Source organism: Corvus moneduloides, chromosome 10 (assembly GCF_009650955.1).
Source record: "Corvus moneduloides isolate bCorMon1 chromosome 10, bCorMon1.pri, whole genome shotgun sequence".
Classification (NCBI taxonomy): domain Eukaryota; kingdom Metazoa; phylum Chordata; class Aves; order Passeriformes; family Corvidae; genus Corvus; species Corvus moneduloides.
Genome location: NC_045485.1, coordinates 8,129,258 through 8,151,766, shown reverse-complemented (window position 1 = coordinate 8,151,766; position 22,509 = coordinate 8,129,258).

The following is a 22,509-nucleotide window of genomic DNA, read 5'->3' as shown; positions in this document are numbered from 1 at the left end:
AAAATATAAACCTATTCTTATGAATCACAAAGTTATAAGTTTCTATTTTCTTTCTCTTCTATATCGATCTTAAAATTGCATTCATATTTTTATATGAGAAAAATATAGATGCCCTTTGTGAGTTGCAGTCAGGGTAGCATTAAATATAAATAAACCTGGCAAGTACAGGTACCAAGATCAGTGTGACCTTTCACAACTTGAAATGCAGTTTTGTCCTTAACTTTGATCTACACTGATGTAGTGTTATTAATAATAATCATGAGATTGTCTTTGCCTTCAAGAGAGGTTTTAAAACAATATGTTTTTATAGCATCTCATTTGGTGGTTTCTGATTTTTTTTGATAGGGTTCAGCTATGAAGTTTCACTTAAAAGCAGAGGTAAGAAATTGTTTTGAAATCTGACCTTCAAATACAGTTACAACTGGGATTTTGAAGAAAAACACCCAAAACAGTGAATATTTTGATAAAATTGTGTGCTGACAACGTTATACTGTCTGATCAGCCCATGCTTTTTTTAACAGTTAATAATATGGAACTATTATGCAGCAGTAGTGTTTAGATGCTCGATATGAATATCCGCTTGAACAAAATGGACCCCATCTGGTTATTTCATGTGAGTTTTCAAAGTTCAGTCATAATTATGAGCCTCAGCTGGGTTTAAAATCCTGACTTGTAGTTGAACTGTGTCATATCTCTTATGAAGTTTTATTCCACTCAGAAACCATGGGATACCAGATATGTCCTTTTTTCCAAACCCTTTCACTGAGTCAGAGGTACAATTGTCTACAGAAATTCCCATATAACAACGTGATTAAAAAAAAAAAAACCAGAATGACCTGGTATCTTCCAAGTTTTTATAACCTAAAAGTCGTTTGTAACTTGTAGAAAATAGGGGATAATTCAAGAAAATATTGACATATTTTATTTTCATGGCTGTTTTCATCATCCCTTAGCTGTGACATTAGCTGCTGTCACATGATACCTGAATGAAGGCTTCCCCTCAGCAGTCCAAGGAACTCTCCACATATCCACGTGGAGGTCACTCACGCAGCTTACCTGGGAATGAAAAATGCACTAGGGAAAAGAACAACATCCTAAGATCTGCAAATAAGATATTTGAGCAGAGTGACATTCCATTGACATAATCAAATATAGCTGAACTCTGAACATATTTATTGCTGGATTGGTTCCTGAGGGGAAAAAAATTGTCAGAAAAGGTGAATAATGTGGTACTGACAAAGGGGATGAGTTATGAGCTGTCCTTCATAACATTTCATTTCTCCAAGCTCTTCTTTTGGAAGAGATACTTTTCACCTAGGAATGGTTAAACATTTTACAAATACCTTAAATCTCATAACATTGCTTGTCAGATTGAGGCAGATATTTATGGAGATTGCATTAAAAGTATCTCCTGTTTATCTAGCATAACATTAATAATTATGCTATTTTGTACCTGCTTATTTCCTTCTGAGCAGAAGAGACAGTTCATTCATTGTTCAAGATGGACAAACCTATTGAGGATGAAATTCTTCTATTCCTCAATATTCAACATTCTTCAGCTTCATTTGTGAGTAATTTTTAAGCTGAGAAGAATCTTCTCAATTTCAGCCTGCTCTTCTCTTGCTTCCAGAGGCCCAGGAAGAAACAAGATCAAGGTATTTCTTTTGGGGAGTGTCACATTTTGGAAAATATCTTGGGGAAAGTTGTTTCAGAATTTAAATTCTGCAGAAATTTTCAGCTTTAACTTTTTTGGTGAGCCATATGAACTGTTTTGGTGTAGTTAAAATCTAGTGTCCAATCAGGTCTTATTTCTGTCACAGGTTCTCATGGAAGCTTTCAGCATAGTGCTGAGAATCATCAGAATGTACATGCTTAAAGGGGTTAAGATTCTGCTGATAGCCTTAATTCTGGCATTGCTTGACTTTTTTTTTTTTTTTTAAGCATGACCTTACAAAATTTCTTCGGTAGTGTTGTATCTGTAATTATAGAGAGAACTTGATTATATCCTGTGAACTTCTTGGTTTCTGTAATTTGTACTCCATCCCCACCTTTCCAGAGCTTTCTGTTACCTGCAGAGCTCCCATGGAACTTTCCTCTCAGCAGATTACACCAATCCTTAACCTGGAAGGCAAAGGGAAGTCAGAAACTGGAGTAATTGTATTTTCAGGGTGGGAGGTGGGGAGGGGAAGAGTGGAGCTCCTGGCTGCTGCTGAGAAGGCTGGTTGGGCAGACCTGTGAGTGGGTGACAAGCTCACTGGTGTGAGGCAGAGCAGAACACCTTCTTCCTGGCCAACTTCATTGCTGTGACCCTTTTCCCTCACCAGCAGCATATTTCCAGGAAATGTGAACGGGTAAACCATATCACAGCAATTTGAGGAGATGAAGTAGATGTCAGGGTATCTTGGGTGTTATTTTCAGCAGAACTTTGAAATCTGAGGGTGAGGATCATATGGGATCTGTCAAGAATCTGCCCATGACTCAGATCATCTCTGTCCCAGCAGATATCTGCCAGATGACACTCAGAACTGAGAGTCATGTGTGCTCTGTGCATGAGCTACTTTGTGGGTACTTGTAGACAGATTTTTTCTATCATAAGACTGATTCAATCAAAACATTACAAGTTCCTAAATAGCCTCAAACAATAATAGCTATATGTAAAGCAGGACAATTATCAGATGGATTTTCAAGACATGCTGACAGTCTTCTCACTGATACTTTTTCCTTTTCAGCCCTGAGGTCATATTTTGTCTGTATGTTTTGCTGAGTGCCTTATAAGAACTCTATAAATAAAAAGTTATAACCATGTGTTTGCATTTTCCTTGATTAAAATGCAATGTAAATGTATTTAAAATGACATGCAAATGATATGAAGGCTCCAGGCGTATTTTTTCCAGCAAGACCCTCTGAATTGTAAAGGTTGTTAACAAAGCAAGAAATTAAAAAAAAAGGGAGACGGGGGAAAAAAAAGGAGAAAAAATCAAGTCATTACTGGAAGCAAGAGGGCAATGAAGGAGATTTTTTACAGTTATAAAATGGATTTAGAAAGAGGAGGCAAGACATGTTGGTACAGAGTTCACTCATTTCTGGTGACTATCATGAAGAATTAACAATATCCTTGGGTCTTTTGCTAGGGCTTGTTTCAGAAGCCCATACTACAGTGTACAGTATATTTTCTACTGGTTAGAGTTTATGTATTAGGATGGAATTAGCTGAAATATCTTTCTGAAACATCAGAATTAGTATTGAAGGAATTTATGGTTTCAATGCTTTCTTGTCTGGAGTTTGACATATCACAATTTGGTGGCACATGAAACTGTGCTAGGAAACTTTATGATACAATTTTGACTCGGGTTATAAAATAAGAGACAAAAATGTGCCTTAAAAATGTGGTACAGTATTCACAGATTGTTTTCACAAGGGGATGAGTACAAACTCTGTTAGCATGGGGTTTAGCATTTCCAAGCTCTGCACCTTCTGCTTTATTGATGTCATACTTGGGTTCTTTTTGAAACCATGTTTTCTTGTTTTCTGCTTTCTGTGTGTGCATGCACGTATAAGGATGTGTGCATGCATATGCATGTCATTGTGAACAACATGAAACGACTCTTCTTGAATCTCTAAACAATGGAAAACTGGATATTGCTGAATTACAGCCTTTAGACAATTCCTTACTGGATTTATATCTCCATATAAAAACATGGTAGGATGAGATTCTGGGGTTCATTCTGCATGCTCTACACCTGCTCATTTAGTTTAACTGCCTTTAGAGATGCCTTTGGTCACTGACTTGGCATAAATGAGGCATCAGGATCATAATACTCAGCCAGTTTTGCAATACTTTGCTGGAGGGAGGAATGGGGGCTGTAACTGAAATTGTCTAAAAGCACTTCCTTGTTAACAAAGAAGTCAAAACTTACTTAAGCCTTCCTAGCTGGCACAGAAAATTCTCAGCCACTTAATATCTGCTGAAGGAGTGTAAGTCTAAATCAATTGTGGATAAGACATCTCAAGGTCAGAATAAAATACTTCATCAGGTAGCTTTGTTTAAGCAAGAACAGAACTGTAATCCTGATTTTAAATTTTGCATATTCGTTTATCTCATCACCAAGCTAAATATCTGTCATTGCAGCAGGCTGTGAGTTTAGGAAAAGAAACAACTTTCCTTGGGCTGGAAGATTTAGAAGGGGAAGATGTGACCTTTGAGATATCTTTCTTTTTGTCCACAACAAAAAGCTCAGCAGTTCTGGGATGCAGCAGGGTAAGTCAGATGTAATGTGCTGCAGAGCTGATCAAGTTCTGTGGCAACTGGATGCACAAGTTAAAAGCTGACTAGGCAGGTACTGCTCCCAAGGCAGTTAATTGTTTCCAGCAGCTTTTCTTTGATTTGCTCTTTTTAAGAACATTTTTCCTGGGTGAGAGAGAAGCCAATGCAAATATGCATAGTGAGTATTGCTTTAGGTTTCATTCAGGACACAGGGCATCCCTAACAGTATGTGAGAACTCCAGACATTTCCTACAGCTCAGACTGAACTGGAGTAAGAGCTGGCTTTAGACAAGAATAAATAAACCCCCATGAGAGAAAGCCAGGTTATGTGGCAGGTACCTTCTTGGGTCAGTCACCACTAAAATGAGAGAGATTAGGAGAAATTCCCTTTATGATTTAGCATGGTATTCTATTTCTCCCCTGAACACTATCTTGATTAAATTAACTGGGGAAAACCTGCCAAGGTCTTTAAGAGGTATAAAATAAGGTACGCCAATAAAGTCAAAAGGTATGTTAGTAAAGTTCAACATGTTTGTACTAATAAAAGCAGTGATTCAAGAAACTCACACTTCTGCAGCCTTTGAATGAGAGAACTTGTTCACTAGGTGTGAGTGAGTCACATTGCATGCATGTCCAGGCATTTCAGGGTTTTATGTGCATGAGGCTAATGTTGTCAGAGTGCTACTGAGCTCATAAGGAATGTAGGGCGAAAGAAAATTCCTTACCAAGCCTTGTATGTTTTTGAGAGGAACGGAAATATGTAGAGGAATTCATTAAATATGACCAGTATATTTAAATTGCTTGCAGTGATAACAGAATGAGATATTAATAACAGATAAAGGGGTTCTTAGTTACATACTTAAAAGCTTATTTAAAGAGCCTAGATTAGATCATAGATCAACACAGCCTCTCTGGAAAGAGCACTCATCTTACACATTGGGCTGCACACTGCAGCACTTAACTGAGACTTCAGTGAGATAAAGCTATTTGGCTTTTAAGCCAACCTTGAGATGACTTTCCCTTAAAAAAAAAGCCAAACTGCTTTGATTATGTATTTGGTTTGCATGCTAAATAAGCTGCTCGGCTAAAAATATACCCCTGCAAGGAGCTTATGTCATCTCCCCCCAAATGTGTGACAGAGAGTGAAAGACAGGCAAGGCAGAAGATGCAATATAAGAACCCAAGTTTTAATTTTTGTCAGAATGAACAGGAAAATTTGTATTAAGTTATCTAATGCCTAAAAGACAAAGGCTTTAGCTTTTAGATGACAAATCTGACAGCTGGAGACCAGATCTACAGGTAACATGATCATGTGCAGTTTGGGGAACTTTGTTGATTCTGTGCTGATTCACACCTATTCCAATGCTCATACGCAAACCTCATGACCTTTCTGTTCATTTAAAAAAAGACAGCAAAGTCAGGAATGAAACCTATGGCACCTGAGATTGAATCTTTCACCCCATTCCCACTGTACACCTTCAAAACCAGGTGCAGACCTGGCTGTCCTGGGCCATGAGCTGGATCTCCAGAGATCCATGTGCAGTGGAGTTGCTGGCTGCCCCTGTGTCCGCAGCCAGCACACATGGAAGAGTGACAGGTACAATGGATGTGCACTCCTTCCTGCCCTCTTTTAAAAGGTGTGCCCACCAGATAAATTCAGGGACTGTCAGAGTTGACACCTTTCTCAGGAATTAACAGGAGGAAAAGCTCTGAAATGCCAGATTCACAGTAAATTCTCTCAGCTTTTCATTAGTTCTCTGGTTGTAGGTACTTACCCCAGGAGACGTTTAAGGGCCTTTTTATTGTTCTAAGGAACTTGTTGGAGTAATTTAAATAGATAGGAACACCATGTGCTCTGGATGGGAGCTGGAGGAACCATGATAAGGCTATTATTTTACTCGAAGTTGGAGGCTGAGAAATAGGGAGTGTTTAAATTTAGAATGAACAGCTCTGCCCAAAGGCTGTGGAGACTAGGGCAGTTTTCAATGGCTTATTCTTTTTTTGTTTGTTTGTTTGTTTTTGTAATCTCCTCAACTAAATAGGGATCAGAAATGGAAAAGGAAACCTCGACAATGCAGCCAAACCCCTGGGGAAGCAAGACTGATTAATGAACAATTTTATGGCTCATTTGTAAAAAGGGAAACTCTAGCAGAGTACTCTGTTTACTTTGTCTGTACGATTCATATCAGCATTTCTGGAAAAAAAAGAAAAGATGTTTGGATGTCTTGAACACCTTGGGAAAACAAGCAAATAGCTTATGGACATCTGCCATGAAGAGTACAAACTACTGGAGGATTTATTACAAACTTTGCATGCACTGGAATGGTCAGGCTCCAGTAGATTTTCCTTTAGCCTCATATTCTTCCTATCAATTTATTTCTGAAGGTTAGTTTGGAGTTTAGGGGTGAGTTTCCATCTAAGAGAGGCAGTGTTTGCAGACCTACATCCAGCCAGACCTACAGACCTGCAACTGGTTTGGGGATCTCAATGACACTTCGGAGTCTCTCTGTATCTCTTCGTGTGTTTGATCTACCATGGTTTGATTTGCTGCACTGCTGACCAAGTCTGGAATTAGAACAGCAGCAACAGGCAATTATACATTTCTGGACCTCAGTAAATTAGTTTAAGAGGCTCTGGTTTCTTTTTTCTGAAGTTTTGATTCAGAATTACCTATTTCAAATTCCTTGTCTCTCCCCCCCCAAAAAAGAAAAAAAAACCCAAAAAATACCAAACCAAACCAACCAACAAAACAAAAAAACAAATGGGAAGAGCTAGATTAGCCTCTTCCAAATTGTACACAAATTGGCTGTCTTTGGCACTGAATTGAAGGACTGGGATTGTTGGATTGTTTTCAGATGTGTTATGGCTATCATGAGATGTCAACTGACTGGGAATCACACACTGGGAAGAGTAAAAGGTGAAAGACAAAAATCAGAAACGAAGAAGAGGTATTATACAAGGAGGGGTGAGCTGGGAGAATATTGGTAGAAATGAAGTGCCAAATACCTCCTAGATTTTGCCAAAAATAGCAAGCAAATTATGTAAACTACAGCGGACCATAGGCTCTTTAAAGTACACAAGCATGCATTACATACGTGTGCTGAGGCTCAAGACAGTGCAAGTGCTTTGGAGCGAAAAGCTATGCTGAAAACTTTTCCATTTAACGCCACCACCTCCTGAATCATGGACATTAATGTTAGTTTAATGCTACACTTGTAAGCCGTGAGATTTGCTTCTCTTTTTGTATGTATATCTGAGTTATAGTCACTTTGATGAAAAGTTGCAGAGAGCCTCAAGGCAAAGGTGAAACCTGAAGTAAAATACATTCTTAGTAAAGGTACACAGAAACTTGACTCTGCAGCTCTCTCTGTTTTTGATAGATTCTAACTGTGTTAGAATCTATCATGTTTTCACTGAATAACTGAGGTTGGAAGAGACGTCCAGAGACTCTCTAATTCAACTGCTCTGTTCAAAGCAGTATTATCTGCAGCAGGTTGCCCATATGTAATCAGGATTTAGTTATCTCCAGAATGGAAGCTCCACAACCTCTCTGGGCAGCCTGTTGTACTGGTTGCCCCCTGCCCCAAAAAATTGTTCTCTTATGTTTGAATGGAATTTTCTTCTATTCAGTCTGGGCCCATTGCCTGCTGTCCTGCCACCTCTTACTGGATATTACCAAGAAGAACCTGGCTCTATCTACTTAATCCCTCCCATCAGGCATTTATTTTCATTTGCCCTCCCTGCCCCAACCCCCCTACTATGTTCCCCCAAACCTTTGTCTTCTCCAGACTGAACCACCACAATCTTCTCAGACTCTCCTTCTCAGTCAGATGCTGCAAGGCCTTATAATCTTTGTGGCCTTTTGCTGGATACGCTCCTGTGTCTCCCTGGCTCCAGTCCTGGAGGGCTCAGCACTGGACACAGAGCCCCAGATAAGTGCAGGCACTGTTTATCCTACTCCAGCTAAGGATGCTGCTGCCTTCCTTGCTGTAGAGGTAAACTGCTGACTTGTGGTCACCTTGGTGTCTAGTAGGAGCTCCAGGGCTTTTTCTAAAAACCTGCTTTGCAGCCAGTTGGTCCCTGGGTTATTCTGGTGCAGGAGATTATTGCTCCTCAGGGACAGGACTTTTTACTCTCCACTGTTGAACTTCATGAGATCCTTGTTGGCCCATTTCTCCAGCCTGTCCTTGTGCCTCTCTATGGCAGCACAGCCAGTGTGCACACATCATCTGCACAACTTATCAGAAGGTGCCCTCTGTCCCACCACACAGGTCATTTATGAAGATATTAAACATTGTGGGCCCCAGCTCTGCCCTCAGCCATGCAAACACCACCAGTGACCAGCCTCCAGCTGCACTTTGAGTCACTGGTCACAGCTCTGAGCCAGGCAGAGCAGTTTATTTCCAGCCCATCTCCCTGTCCCTTTCTCTAGTCCATATTTCATGGGTTATCTGTGTGGATATTATGGGAGACTGTCAAAAGCTTTGCATAAGCCAAGGTAAACAATATCCACTGTTCTTCCTTCCTTCTCTGCTCTAGCCATATGATAATGGAGTGCTGTCAGGTTGGTCAGGAATCATTTCCCTTTCATAAATCCATCTGGTTTCATTAGGGGGTATAGCTGCATTTTAGAAAGAAAACCAGGGAAAGAAAGGAGGTGAGATTAAATCAGGAAGCTTCACATGTAATGTTAAATTTTGTCATACTGGATTCTCTACCCTAAGCTCAAAATAGCAGTGTCATACATAGACTCTCCTATGATAACCTCCTATCTTAAGAGGGTCTAAGGTATGTGTTAGCTCTGATTTCGTATCCAGCTCAACTGAGAGCTTATACCTGACTGGTGGATTTCCATATTGTGCTTTATTTCAGAGTGTTAAATGAACACAATCACTGATATGTCCTAAGTGTCTGCCTCTCCTGCCCTTTCATGACCTATGGTCTCCTTTGCCCCTGCAATTTTGGGGCTGCCTTACCAATGAATACTTGTAATATTTGCTTTCTTGTGAGGCCACCTTATCTCGCCAGACCTCTACACTTTCCATTTAGCCTAATTTTGTATATGTTTGAACAGTGAATTCTTTAGTCTCTTGGCAGACAATGTAATTGGTTAATTGAGCTTTGTTACTCTTTCATGCAACAATCACAGTTGCCTTTGAGGGATTGTCCTTGCCTGTTGTACAGTCTTGTACTTTGTGGAGATTTTGGCACTGATAAAATGCTTTTGGCCGGACTGGATGTGTGTTATTTACTCCTGTTTCTTCAGAGGCAATTATTCTAAGGTTGACTGTAGCATCAAACAAATATCCAAACCTACAAATGCTTCTGATCAGCTTTTAGCTGTCTGACAATGCTGGGCTTAGTGGCATGTGCATGTTATTGGGAACAAGCTATTGAGCTCTGGAGGGGATTCAGAGCCAAAAGTCAGCAGCCTAACTGGATTGGCCAGAGAACAGGAACTGAGCATTTCTCCATTCAGCACTGTGTGCTGTGAGTGCCTGTGAAAAGCTGGCCCTCCATATTTCCATGGGCATTTTAATGCCTTGGGGTGCTATTTCTCAGAAGAAAATAACAGGAAATCTGTGCTTCTCATCATCTTTCAGTTGCTAGATATTGGAATTGTCTTGAGGACAGGATCTCCTGTTGTTTCTTCCTCATAAGGGACTTTTTGAGGAAAACACTATCTTGGAAAAATATGGATCCATGCACCACCACAGCTATTGAAATAATTCATGTTAAGAAGGTTTCTTGTGGGATGCTGTATGAGCAAGATCCCTTCTGGGTGGCCATTGTCCATCTCCCAGTGTTTTCATGACACATCTCCTACTGCAAAGAGTAATTAAGGGCCTTCACCTCAGAGGTTCAGGAAGAGTGGAAGGAGGTATTGCCTGAACAATGATATGGCCGACACTTTGTTCCTATCACTTTCCTGATAAGCTCAAGCTGTTAAACTCCAGCTAACCAATCACTAGAACAATTTACTACCTCTGTGTCATTTTAAGTGGGCCGTCTGGCTGGAGCAGGATGTATTCAAACGAAAGTTAACAAAGTATGTTTTCTTTTGAGGATTTGTCTGCTATAAAGAGCCTGAAGGGAACTCTTGAACGGGCATTCTCATCCCGTTACAGCTGAAATATCCATTGTACCTCCCACAGCTTCAATAAGTGCAGTTATTTTCATTTCCAGCACATTTAGAAACAAACGATGTTGAATCTACTTTATTGGATGGGAGAGGTTCATAAAGAAAAGGCAAAGGGCTTGCATTTTTAAAATATTTGGCCTTCAGATATCCTCTTCTTTCCAGATCCTTTAAGCCGTGCTCAGGTGACCCTTATAGGCTGAGCAGAAAAACCCTGCTGGGAGAGAGAGGGGCCCAGAGCTGCTGCGGCCTCCCTTGTGGTCCCTGCTGATCAGTGTCTGCTCTTATTCCACAAAGAGACTGGACTGTCTTGGCAGGGAAAGCTTCATGGGATCAGGTATAATCCCCTGAGGAAAACAATTGTATACAATAAGAACTTGAAAGCATGAAAGGAAAAGATTTTCAACTCGTCTAAGCAGAGCTTTATTGATAAAAACTGCATCTGCCACTTTTCTCTAGTTAGTTTTCTATTATGTAAAAAACTGTAGGAAAGCAAGGCTCGTGCCATTCATAAATGAGTTTGTCGTGTAATTGAAAAATAAAATAAAGTTATTTGGCTGCAAACAGGATATAAGCTTGACGATTGAGTGCAAGGTATTTGTTTTCTTGTGCAGACTTCTCATATTTTCTCCTCCCCTTACTCCAACCTGTCTGTAGAAATGTTTTCTTTTCTTGTTACCTCAAAGCCTGAATGTTGTAGATTCTGGGTGAAAGACTTAATTCAAATCCTTTTCTCTCATTCTTCTGTAGAAATTCAAGACTTGTTGGTTCAGAGAATGTGGGTTCTTCTTGTATTTTCTCTTTTTTTCCTTTCAGAATGATCATGTTGTTGAATTTTAAACCTCAGTTTAATGATGGTGGAATACCTATTTACCTTTTGTGTGACTGCAACAGCTTGTTTCCTCTGATAGAGAATTTAGAAACCAAACAAGATACAAGTTTATGTTTTTTTTCTCTTTGCTGATGAGAGAGCCCTTGAGGACATTTTAAAATGCTAGTTTGCAGGATAGCCAAACCCTGCAGGTAAATGTTACCCATAAAAAAGGAACATTGTACTTGTGCCATATGTACTGAAGTGTCTTTCTGTGTGACTGGGATGCCAATAGGAATTTGCCAGACACCAGACAGAACTGCAGCTGAGAAAAAAAGGCACCAAATTGATCCTTTGTCTGCTCTGACTAACTTGGAACTAACTTTATAGACCTTAATTCTCTTTCCCTCACAGCTCTTAGCCTGCTGTGCACAAGCAGAAGAAAGGCTGCTGCCTGGGCTGCTGTCCACCATGCAGGTGATGGGCAGAGCCAAACTGTGGTTCTTGCCCCCATTTGGGGTAAGCCCTTGCACACTGCTTAGAGTTTTTGGGCAGCATTGAAGCCTGGGGGTCCTTAATGTTAGGTCATGTGTCTGCTGACCTTTAGTCAAGCTATAATTTTTAACCCCCTGTGTAGATTCTCCTGGTTAAATTATTGGGCTTTTCAAATCTCCCTAGAAGGTAGAAAATGAAGCTGCATTTTGTCTCTCTCTAGCTACTGAAGCTCAAGCTTTACATCTATTCTACATTCTTGTAGTCTTAAAATCCTACCTGTTTCCAAGGAGTCTAAATGAGTCTCAAGTGCAATTAAGCTATTCTATTTAATCTCAGCTGTGAAGAGAGGGTTCAGAAAAAACGATGTTTTTGACATCTGTCTCTTGCACAATCACCTTCCAGTGCCAGCAGAAGAAATCCATTACCCTTTCTGATTAGAGAGTGATTTTAACTAGCAGAGTTATAGAGTGATACCAGCTATAGTGACAGATATATATCCTGGAATGCTTTCCCAATCCTGCTGTGTTTTTAAAAGGGATACAATCAAGACAATGTTATTTTTTTATAGCCACATTTCTGGGAGGAATAAAATCCTATTCTTCCCACAAGTAATATTTTGATGTACACACTTAAATGATGTTGAAATTACACCTATTAACTGCTAAAAGTAATAGATGCATATTAGTATCACAAAAAGAAAATACTACAACTGGTAAGAACTGAAATAGAGCTGGGGAATTTAACATCATCAATGTATGATTTGTCATGTTGGGTTTTTTTTATTGATTATTTGTGATAAAAGAAGTTACCAGCTTTTTAGAGAAACAATACAGAACAGGATTATAACCTGTCATGTTGGTGATACCTGTTCAAAATCAGAGACAAATGAAACTTATATTTAAATTTACTATTTAATCTAAATAGTGTTATTTAGTTAAAATAAACTAATAAACTAAACTAGTAAATAAACTAATATTTAATTTAAATAAATTTGTAACCCCACATTATTTTAACTATGAACCAGTTCTGAAAACTGGGGAACTGTAAAAACACATGAGCTTCAGTAAGCCATGGTCAAGTAACTATGACTTAGTGATGAGTCAAACCAAAGTTTCAAATCCAGCCATTCCTGGGCACTGGAACATCTAAAATAGGAATTTGGCTATGGATCTGTGGCTTGGTTCTGTATCTCAAATAAAGGAGAAACCTTTTTCCCCAAAACAAAACGCACTTGGGAAAAATATAGAAGTTATAGAAAAGGGAAAAAACTTGCAGAGGCCATCAAGAGTTATTTAAGTGTGCTAGTCCTCAACCATATTACCAGATAGGACATTTGGGTGTCAGTGTGCGTACCTGAGGGTCTAATGTCCCTCTCATGTGCACAGGTGTATATCTGACACATGCTTAAGGGGGAGGCAGTGATGTCACCTAACCGGGCTGTCACCTTTGTCTCACACGCCTGTACATTCAGACTTTGCCGTATGAAGAAGAAAAGTGTTTTGATTGTTGGTAAAGAAGGTAAAAAGGGAGAGACTTTGGTCACTGTGGTGTGAAAATTCCTCATTGGTATATGGGTATGGTGACCTAGGTAAAAGATGTCCTAAGGATGCCTTGGAAAATGGACTTCCAGCTGACTTCTGGTCCAAGGGTTATTAATCAGCTGTCTGTGGTTTTAGCTGACCATCACCATAAAATTGGCTGGCACCTGATCAAAAAATGCACCAGGGACTTTTAACTTCCAAAACAATACTTGATAAGTCTGTTGCAATACTTAGTAATTTAGACTGCTCTGCAGCTGAATCTTTTCTGAAGCCCTAAGAAGGATGGTAAGACTTTCTAAAGTACTCAAATTGCACATGCACACTTAAAGTCAGCTGATCTTTCATGAAAATACTATGATAATGTTTGATTAGCTTTACATCTTTCAAGTATTATAAGAGTGCATAATTGCTTGTTTTCCTTGAGTGTCAGAAGCAGTCTTTTAAAAAGGGAAATTTAGTAGAAAATTTAGCAGGAAAGCTTTTAAACTTAGTGGAGCAAGGAGGCCAAACTCACCTTTTAGTACAAGAATATGCTGTTGATATATTTTCTGGCTCTTCCCAGCCTAAACAACATTTAAGATCAAATCTGGAGTGCTCTGCAACAAATATAATGAAGCTTAGGGCCTCAGAAGCTAAAGTATTGGTCTCAGGAGGAAAGGGCTGTACAGTACAGCTTGTTCTTCCCTGAATTCTGCTAAAAGCTGGCTAAAAGTGGGATTTGAGGGATTCCTTGTTAAATAATAGAAATGTTGTTTTGTAACTGATGACTTCTCCTGCCTTTCCTCTGCTCTGAAATGGGCTAAAGCCAATAAAAGGATTCCTGTCACCTCAAATGAGTTTGGGATTGTGCCATATCAGCAAAGCATGGGAAACAAAGGCAGTCTGTGTCTGGCACTCAGGAATGAGGAAGAGACACCTATAATGTGGGTCTTGTTCTGTCGTAGTTTTCATATCCTTTTCATACACTCATTCTTTATTTCCATGCAATTCATTGCATATCACTAAAGGCAGCTGCAGTTGTGCAAAGATGGCAGGAAAATGGGAGGAATTAGTCCCCCAAACCGGTAAATATGGATCAGGGCAGAGCAGAATCAGAGAAGGTTGGAAGCATTGTCTATGCTAAAAAGGCCATTTGCTGGTGCAAGTTGTACTTCCCATTGTCAGGTGGCAGGGAGCCCAGTGCCTGGCTGGCTGCAGCCCCGGTTAAAGCAGTCCTGCACAGAAGGTGGATGGGCTCCCTGCTGCACTGAGGGCAGAGCTATCTGCTGCCTACAGCCAGCATGGAAACGGCACAACCCCCCAGGGACCACATTCATGGGGTAACTTCAACATTCACCAAAACCCTTTTTTCAGACCCAGCTGCCGACTTCTGAGTCTGCCCTTATGTTCCTTTTAAAGAGACTGGCTGTGTTCAACAAGGTGAATCTCACTATTCCCTTCATCCTCCTGGTTTGTACGTGCTCTGTGTTAAATCCACGGTGAGCAGGTTTCCTGTTCACTTGGTAAAGCCTGGGCTGTGAGCACTGCTTGGCCAATTAATTTTTGTGGTACCTGGGGAGCAACAAAGCCTGAGAAATCACGTTTTTCTTTCTTCAATTACATTCATTGTGGTAGCAAGGACGAGGTAGGAATCACTAAAATAATTTGATCCAAAGTTGTTTTGGCAGAGCGCTCCTGTGATGAACTGCGCTATGTTTACTACTGATTTGGGATGATATGGGGCCACAAAGAGCTGCAAATAAATGAGGAGTTGGAGCAAACAGGTGAGTCGGGCTTCCTTTATGTGACATAAGGACAAAGAGGGGCAGTTTCACACTGAGCATCCATCATAGAGAATAAGCCTCCCAGAACTGCTGTCATTAAGAAACACTGTTGAATGAAGGATCATTTAAAACAGCTGGACAAGGAAGGAGGCAGTCTACTCCAGTCAGTCAGCAACTGCAGAGGACAGCAGGAGAGCAACAGAATTAGTTAGAAAGCCTGCCATTAATGATATTTTTTACTAGTAATTTTATTAGAGGAAAGGCCTTTTATTATTATTGTTTTTTCATTAGAAATAATAGTGCTTGTGTGTGAGGCATATTTCTATATTGTTCTCTAGGACTAGATTTGCTCACAGAGTCTAAAATAACATGTTGTCCTGTACCTTATATGTTTGGGGCTTTCAATTGTTGTCACCTCAGTGAAGTGTTTCTTATTTGGAAAACTGACAAATCTGTGTCATTTACCTACACAGTAAATGGTTTGACTTTTCTAGATCTAGGACTGGGTTTTAGAAGGGAAAGAAGAATGTTGCATGCGACTTTTTTTTTGTTTGTTTGCTAGTTAGTTTTGGGGGTTTGATTTTTGTTGTTTTAGGTTAGTGGGTTTTTTGCCCTTTTGTGTGTTTGTGTGTTTTTGTTTGCTTTTGTTGTTGTATTTGTTTGCTTTGTTCTGTTTTGTTTTTGTTTTTTGTTCAAATGCTGCTTCAGGTGTCATTTTGGCAGAATAAAAGGTGCCAAATTAAGAAAAAAAAGAAAATCTGTGAAGTCCTGTAGAGAATTCCTGTAGGATTAAAACAGTTATAACAGTCTCCTTCCTCCTCTTACATTCATGCATTTGGCCTCACAAACACACATTACTAGCACTGACCAGTTTTTGAACAAATGTGCTTTGCTGAAGTTTTGCAAATGACTGCTGCACTCTTTGAAATGGCTGCTCCAAACGCAGGTGTCTGCCATGCAGGACTTTGCCAGCTGCGTCGGTAAATGCTCTGCCTTGCTGCAGCCTGCAAGCTGCTTTACATTGCATGAGAGAAGTCAAAAAGTCAATTAATATGCTGACCAAGACAAAATAGTTCTTTGCACCTATAGTCAATCCCAGTGTGGACTCTCTTATGAGAAAATTATTAATAATAAGTGTGTTGTAGGCCTCATGTCATCTCTCTAGGAGATACTTAATCCTACAAGTTGGATCAAGAATCTAATTTGCTTTTAATCAGATGGGATATAGCTTTGTGTATGAGGAAATACTGCTTAATCTTTTGCATTCTGGTGGGGAGGCTGGGAGTCCAAAAGCCATTGTGACTTGAGGACTCATTCAGTGCTGGTAGAAGTGAATAAATTCAGTATTCCAGGGACTTAGCGTGACTCCTGTGGTTTCCTTTGCCTGTCCTTTTAGAAAGTGTTTCGCTGAGATGCTCAGAAACAATCCAGGGAGGGTGAGCTGAGTGAGAGGGAGCATTAATGGGTCACAAGGCAGCTGCTGTTGTAATGACTGCGTTGTTTGTGTTACAGACTGGCAGCTCGGCACTACTGCAGGTGCAGCTTCAGGTGTGAAGGCCCTACATGTGCAGGATCTGTGCACGGCCATCCCAGACACACCTGTGCCTGTGCATTCGTAGCTCCAGAGCCTTTGCTGCACTCAGCTGGATCTCAGTTGCCATTTAGTGCCAGCTGCACCCAGAGGAGCCATGAGGACATCAGGGGCATACGTGACATTCAGAACGAAAGAGGACTCCGGGTATGTGAGGCTGCTGCTGATTAACCTCAGCTCAGGTTTTCCTCCATGGTTCAACGAGCGCTCAGCAACTGTGTTTGGTAAAAAGCAAAGTGAAATCAATTTCTGTGTATCTTCTTCCCTCCAAAGATTAAGATGTGATTTTGCACTAAACACCAAAAAGCAAACTGGGATTGATTCTGAGCCCTGACACCTTGGCGTAAAGTAAATTTAGGCTGAGCACTATAACTTATTTTTGCTCTAAGATCAGTAGGAGAACAGGATTTGGCCCATTAAACTTCATTTGCAATGTATGGAAGCTGTTAAAACTCTACTTTAAAAAAGCTAGCTGCAATCTGTCATTTAATTTGAAGAGTCCCTGCAGCACTGAGATTCAGGTAAGAACCAATTAATGATAATGGTATTAATGAACTTTTCCAAATGCACATTTCATTTAGCTACAACAAGATAGTTATTTCTGATACAATGAATATCAAATTAGCTATCCAACTGGAAGAGAGATTAATGAATCAGATAAATAACTAAATATATAATACTTTAACCTTAATATGAGAGTTTAAAAGTAAAGACTAACTGGTCATCCTGAGCAGATCATGTTTAAATAAACACTACCTACAGAATTAGGTTAAATACCAGTCCAGGGTTTTTTATATCAGTTGTAGTCTAAAGTAACGAAAGAATCATATTTCCTGTAGGGAACATGCCCAGGTGTAGACTGGAGGAAAATACTGCCTTTACTTTCTTTGTTAATGCTGGGCATGCTTGTAAGATAGAGGTTTTTGTCAGGATACATGTGCTGTATCAAAAATGTTCCAGCAATATAACAGAAATTACACTGAATGGCTAAAGAATAGCCTGTGCATTTTATTATTTCACTCATAGCCCAATTTGATGGAAGTGAATCCTCTCTTTCCTGTGAAATTATTTTTAATGAGCTTAATGTAATTCCTTCTCTACATACAGCTATTTGTTCATAACCCTGGCCAGTGAATAAGAGAAAATTATGTAGTCTTTGAATCATACCAGGCACAGATATTTTCCAGCTTCTCAAGGGCATATTTATATTAATCCTAACAGCAGCCAGGCACAAAGTCTGAATGACAAAGCAAGCTCAAAGCGTCCTTTGTGTGTTAGGACCACTCACCCATATAAGCTGGGTCTGGTCATGGCAACGCTTAGGAAAGACTGGACACTACGGCAAAAGTTGTGTAAGCAAGAAGACAGAATCGTTTCCATGGATAACCTTGGAAAAAGGACAGGAGGAGAGGTGAAGAGAGAAAATAGGGCTCTTTAACCCCTGAAAGGTCAGCCATTACAGCAGAAATGAAAGAAGGGGATGCTATGGAGGGCATGGCATGTATCTCACACAGCAGTCACGCATCCCTGCCTCTCTGCTGAGGTGTCACATATTCAGCTGAGCTCTGGATATACTACAGACATCAGTAGATGTCTCAGCAGTGTTCAGGAAACACATTCCCACGTTGCCTCCTCTGATGGATCAAGGCCAGGGAGAACTGTCTGCTGTGTCTGTGGCCCTCAAAGTGGCAGCACAAGGTGAGGGGCTCACGTCTGCATTTCTCTCTTCCCATTCCACTCAGCAGCTCAGTCCTCAGAAACCTGTAAACTTCCTCTCCTGCCAAGTGAACTTTACCCCTCCACAAATAGCAGCACTCCTTATGGCTTTGTGCTGCCAGTCTCCATCTATGTCTTACTTCTCACTCAGTTTCTGCATCTTTGTGACACCTAAAAGTGCTTAGCCCGGCTCTGCGCCCAACCCCAGATAAGACCTGTGATACTGCTAGTCAGTCATAATTTAGATTCATAGAAAAAGCAAAATGAACTTGGAAACCTGCAAATAATCTTGTTTCTTGATGTGAGAAAGCTATCACACAGTGAAGGAAAGCATGACAGCTGATTAGATGATTGGCATACAGCTGTTAATTGAAATCAGCTGTTCTGTGGCAGGCAGTGCTTTAAGGGAATTCCCACTCTGTTGGTTCCTGAACAATGCATGAGCTTGAGTTGGTATCTAACCGATATCTAACCTGCCCTTTCTGGGCCTTGGTTTTCCATACCTAACATGGGGACAGTAGCTCTTTCCTGCATCAGAGAATTATTGAAAGAAAAGAGTGCGTAGCACTTCGGATTCAAAACAAGTAGAATTGTAACCAGACTTATAGTATAAGAAGTAATCATAGAATACTTACCAACAGATTTCCTTTTAGAAAAGCAGCAGAACAAATAGAGATTTAACAGATATGGTTTAACAAAAGAATATTTAATTCTCTCAGTTGGCTGTTTTCCATTACAGGCTAAACAGGTACAATTCAGAAAAATTCCAGTGACTTGTATGAAGAAAAAGAATCATTATCTGAGAATCTGATTGGTCCTCCAGTATAGATTTTATATCGTTTTTATGGCCTACATGGAAGAAATGAGACTAATAAATAGCTTCCTATTATGTTAACATTGAAACATAAAAGTTGGTGTAAAGTTTGTTTGTAACAGTAATTGAGAGAGGCAATGAGGAATATTCTTATCTAAATACTTATTACTGAAATGCATCAACAAATCACTGTCTTAAACGTGATTGCAGTAGGTGGGTCACTAGCCTTTGCAATCGCCTCTGTGAACAAGCTCTGCAGGAGGTGTAATCCACAGCGAAAATAGGAAAAGTGTTCTCAGATGTTCAGTTTGTGGCTTATAGGGAAAGCATCGTGCTTGGTCCAAATTTACACTCTGACACAGCCCCTTATACTGAGACTGGGAAGAGACCCCTGTTTGCACTTTGTGAGGATACACAGGAAAAAAAAGGACAAAGTGGTTTGGAAAGGCCTACTGTGTGGCTTCTAAGAAATGATAAAAATGTGCAGAAGGCAGGAATACAGAAGGATCTTGGTTAATCTAAAGCAGACTTGTGCTGGGAACATCTCAAGAACTGTCTCTGGGTGTAATGGTTTTCGATCCAAGCCTGGAGAAGGGCTAGACTGGGTTGTCTCTCCTGAAGTGGTAAGCAGAAGTCCAAAGCACAGGAGAGAGAGAACTGTTCTGGTGCAGGAGCAAGGAAGGAAGTCGGAAATACCTGAAAACAAATGTCTTAGTGGACTCTTAAATCTCATATTCATTGCATTCATATTGTTTTCACAAATTCAAAGACTGAATGTGGGAGGCTCATAGAGTGATCAGGGTTTTGCTTTTCTGTCCTTGTTTGCTTTCTCTGGATTATAAATGACCAAGCCACTTCCATTCTCTTTGAAATGAAAATTATTTCTGTCAAAACAGACAACAGTGCTGCTTTTTATGCCACAGATGAGCTTTCCTCTCTGTATCAATACCAACTCAATAGGGATTCATGCTTTAAAACAAGGAACCCCTTGAAAATGTACCTGCAATAAATAACAAAATACCAACCCTTTCTTTTCAGCTAAAACACCATAATTGTTCTGGTTGCAACTTAAGAACAGCTTTCCTTGGATGAAGATAATTAAATTTCACTAATTGTTATGAACACTGCTATGCTTTAGTGAGTTTCTGCTCAACAAAATAGCTGGGAACAAGTAAGAAAACACCTGAAGGGGAAGATAGTTAATGGTGGGTTTCAGGTACTGAAAAATGCCTCTATCACTTGGAAACAAAACCTGAGCAAAATGTCTGGTAAACAGCATCAGTGGAGGAGGGCATGAAGCAAAGCGAAGGACTGGCTCAGTGGACAGGCTACTGCCAATTAAATGGTTTCATGCACTGTCTACCTCAGGTAATGAGGTCTGGCTAAACCTTTAGGCCCTGGGCAACCATTAGAAAAGACAAATATAGCTGGTAGGGAAAAAGAAAATTCCTCTGGGACAACTTTGATTTAAACAGAATCAGATGGCATGCTGCCATATCAATGGTCTTTCATGGAATGCAAATAGATCTGTCTAATGGAGAGAAAATGCACATCATTCATTTTAGACTATAATTAGGTTTTAATTTAATCAAATATTGGTACCAAAGCAGGCCTTGGAGAAAGATTCTGATATTAAAGCCTTCAAAGCTCCTTTGGAGAACTCTAAATGGTTTGTGTGGTAGTAAATCAACTTGCAAAGTGGTGACTATACAATGTGCATATCTTAGCTCTATCACAGTCTATTATAAAACTTAAAACAGGGAACAAGCGGAATGCAGTCCTTTTATGAAAGAAAACACTGAGTAATACTGTGAGTCACTCTGTCTGAGGGAGACAAGTTTTTTGAACATTGGCTTTTTGAAGAGTAGTAAAAAGAACTACCAAGGAGAGTGTGCAATTAAAGGTAAATTTAATCTGCATTTAGGGGCTAGAGTATATGGTATAGAATTATTAGTAAATAATGTTTAATTGCAAAGCAAGGGAAGCAAATATGAAATTAATAATGACTCTATAATTTTTCATTATTATGGTCTTGTCCATGTGAGCAGATTTACATAGTCCTATGTTCCACTCTGGCTGGACTTTGGAAAAGGAAGAGATGCTTTCAGGTTATGTTGGATAATCTCCAAAATTATTTTCATCCCTGGCAATGTCCTGTCTTTCTCCTTAGGTACTGCTACCCTGTCCAGCAGGCTGTAGCGGAACACAATGCAGCTGGAACAGTTTCTGTGGAGAACAGTCATCACTTCTAGATCTCATTTCCATTTCTAGAGTGCAGCCTGGGTTTCCTGGCTAGAGTGTCTCCCATCTTAACTAGAAGTTGGTGTGTAAAGAACTCAGTGTTTTCTGATAGCTGCTTGATTGTGAAAGATGGAGATTTAGTCCTGGGCTCATGGAAATGAATAAGAAAACATTCTGCACTGGATTTTTCAGCATATATTAAGTGTAGAACATGGAGAAAATCATTATATTCATTTCATGCTTAATTTTCAATTTAACATCCAAACTATAACTAGTATTATATAATCTGTATTATTTGATTTTGTAGTTAAGATTAAAAATGTGCATAGTCAGTTATGCATTTTAAATAATTCAAACTCCCTTTAAATACAATATTTTTTTTTATGGTGGACAGAAAAAGCTTCTTTTACATTGAGTTTAGGAAAGAAGAGAGGGCAAAAAAAATCCTGTATTCTCTGGAAACTGTGCAGAAAAGTAGCACTTTTTGATGAAGAGAATGGTGGATATTTTTTATCTTGGCTTTTGAAAAACTTTTGACAGTCTCCCATAATATCCACACAGATAACCCATGAAATATGGACTAGAGAAAGGGACAGGGAGATAGGCTGGAAATAAACTGCTCTGCCTGGCTCAGAGCTGTGACCAGTGACTCAAAGTGCAGCTGGAGGCTGGTCGCTGGTGGTGTTTGCATGGCTGAGGGCAGAGCTGGGGCCCACAATGTTTAATATCTTCATAAATGACCTGTGTGGTGGGACAGAGGGCACCTTCTCCAGTGTGCAGGTGATATACAGCTGGAGTGGCTGATTTTTGTACTTCCTGTAATCTTTAAATAATTCTGAACTGTGGCAGGGTGTTTCATTACAGAAGAGGTGTTCTTCATAAATAAATGCATAAAAACTGCAGCAAATGGGGACTACTGTGAAACTTCATCATTGTGTCCGGGCCTCAGTTTAGGAACTGATTTTGTTCTTGCAGTGCCCACTGATTTCAAGAGAAAGCTAGACTGTAAAAGAATTTACAGGAGGATGGATCTGTAAGTAAAACAAAACAAACTTCATCTATAAAAAGAATAAATTTGTTTTTCATTGCTGACAAAAGCTCATTGACTGAACAGTCTATGCGTGTTTGCAGCTC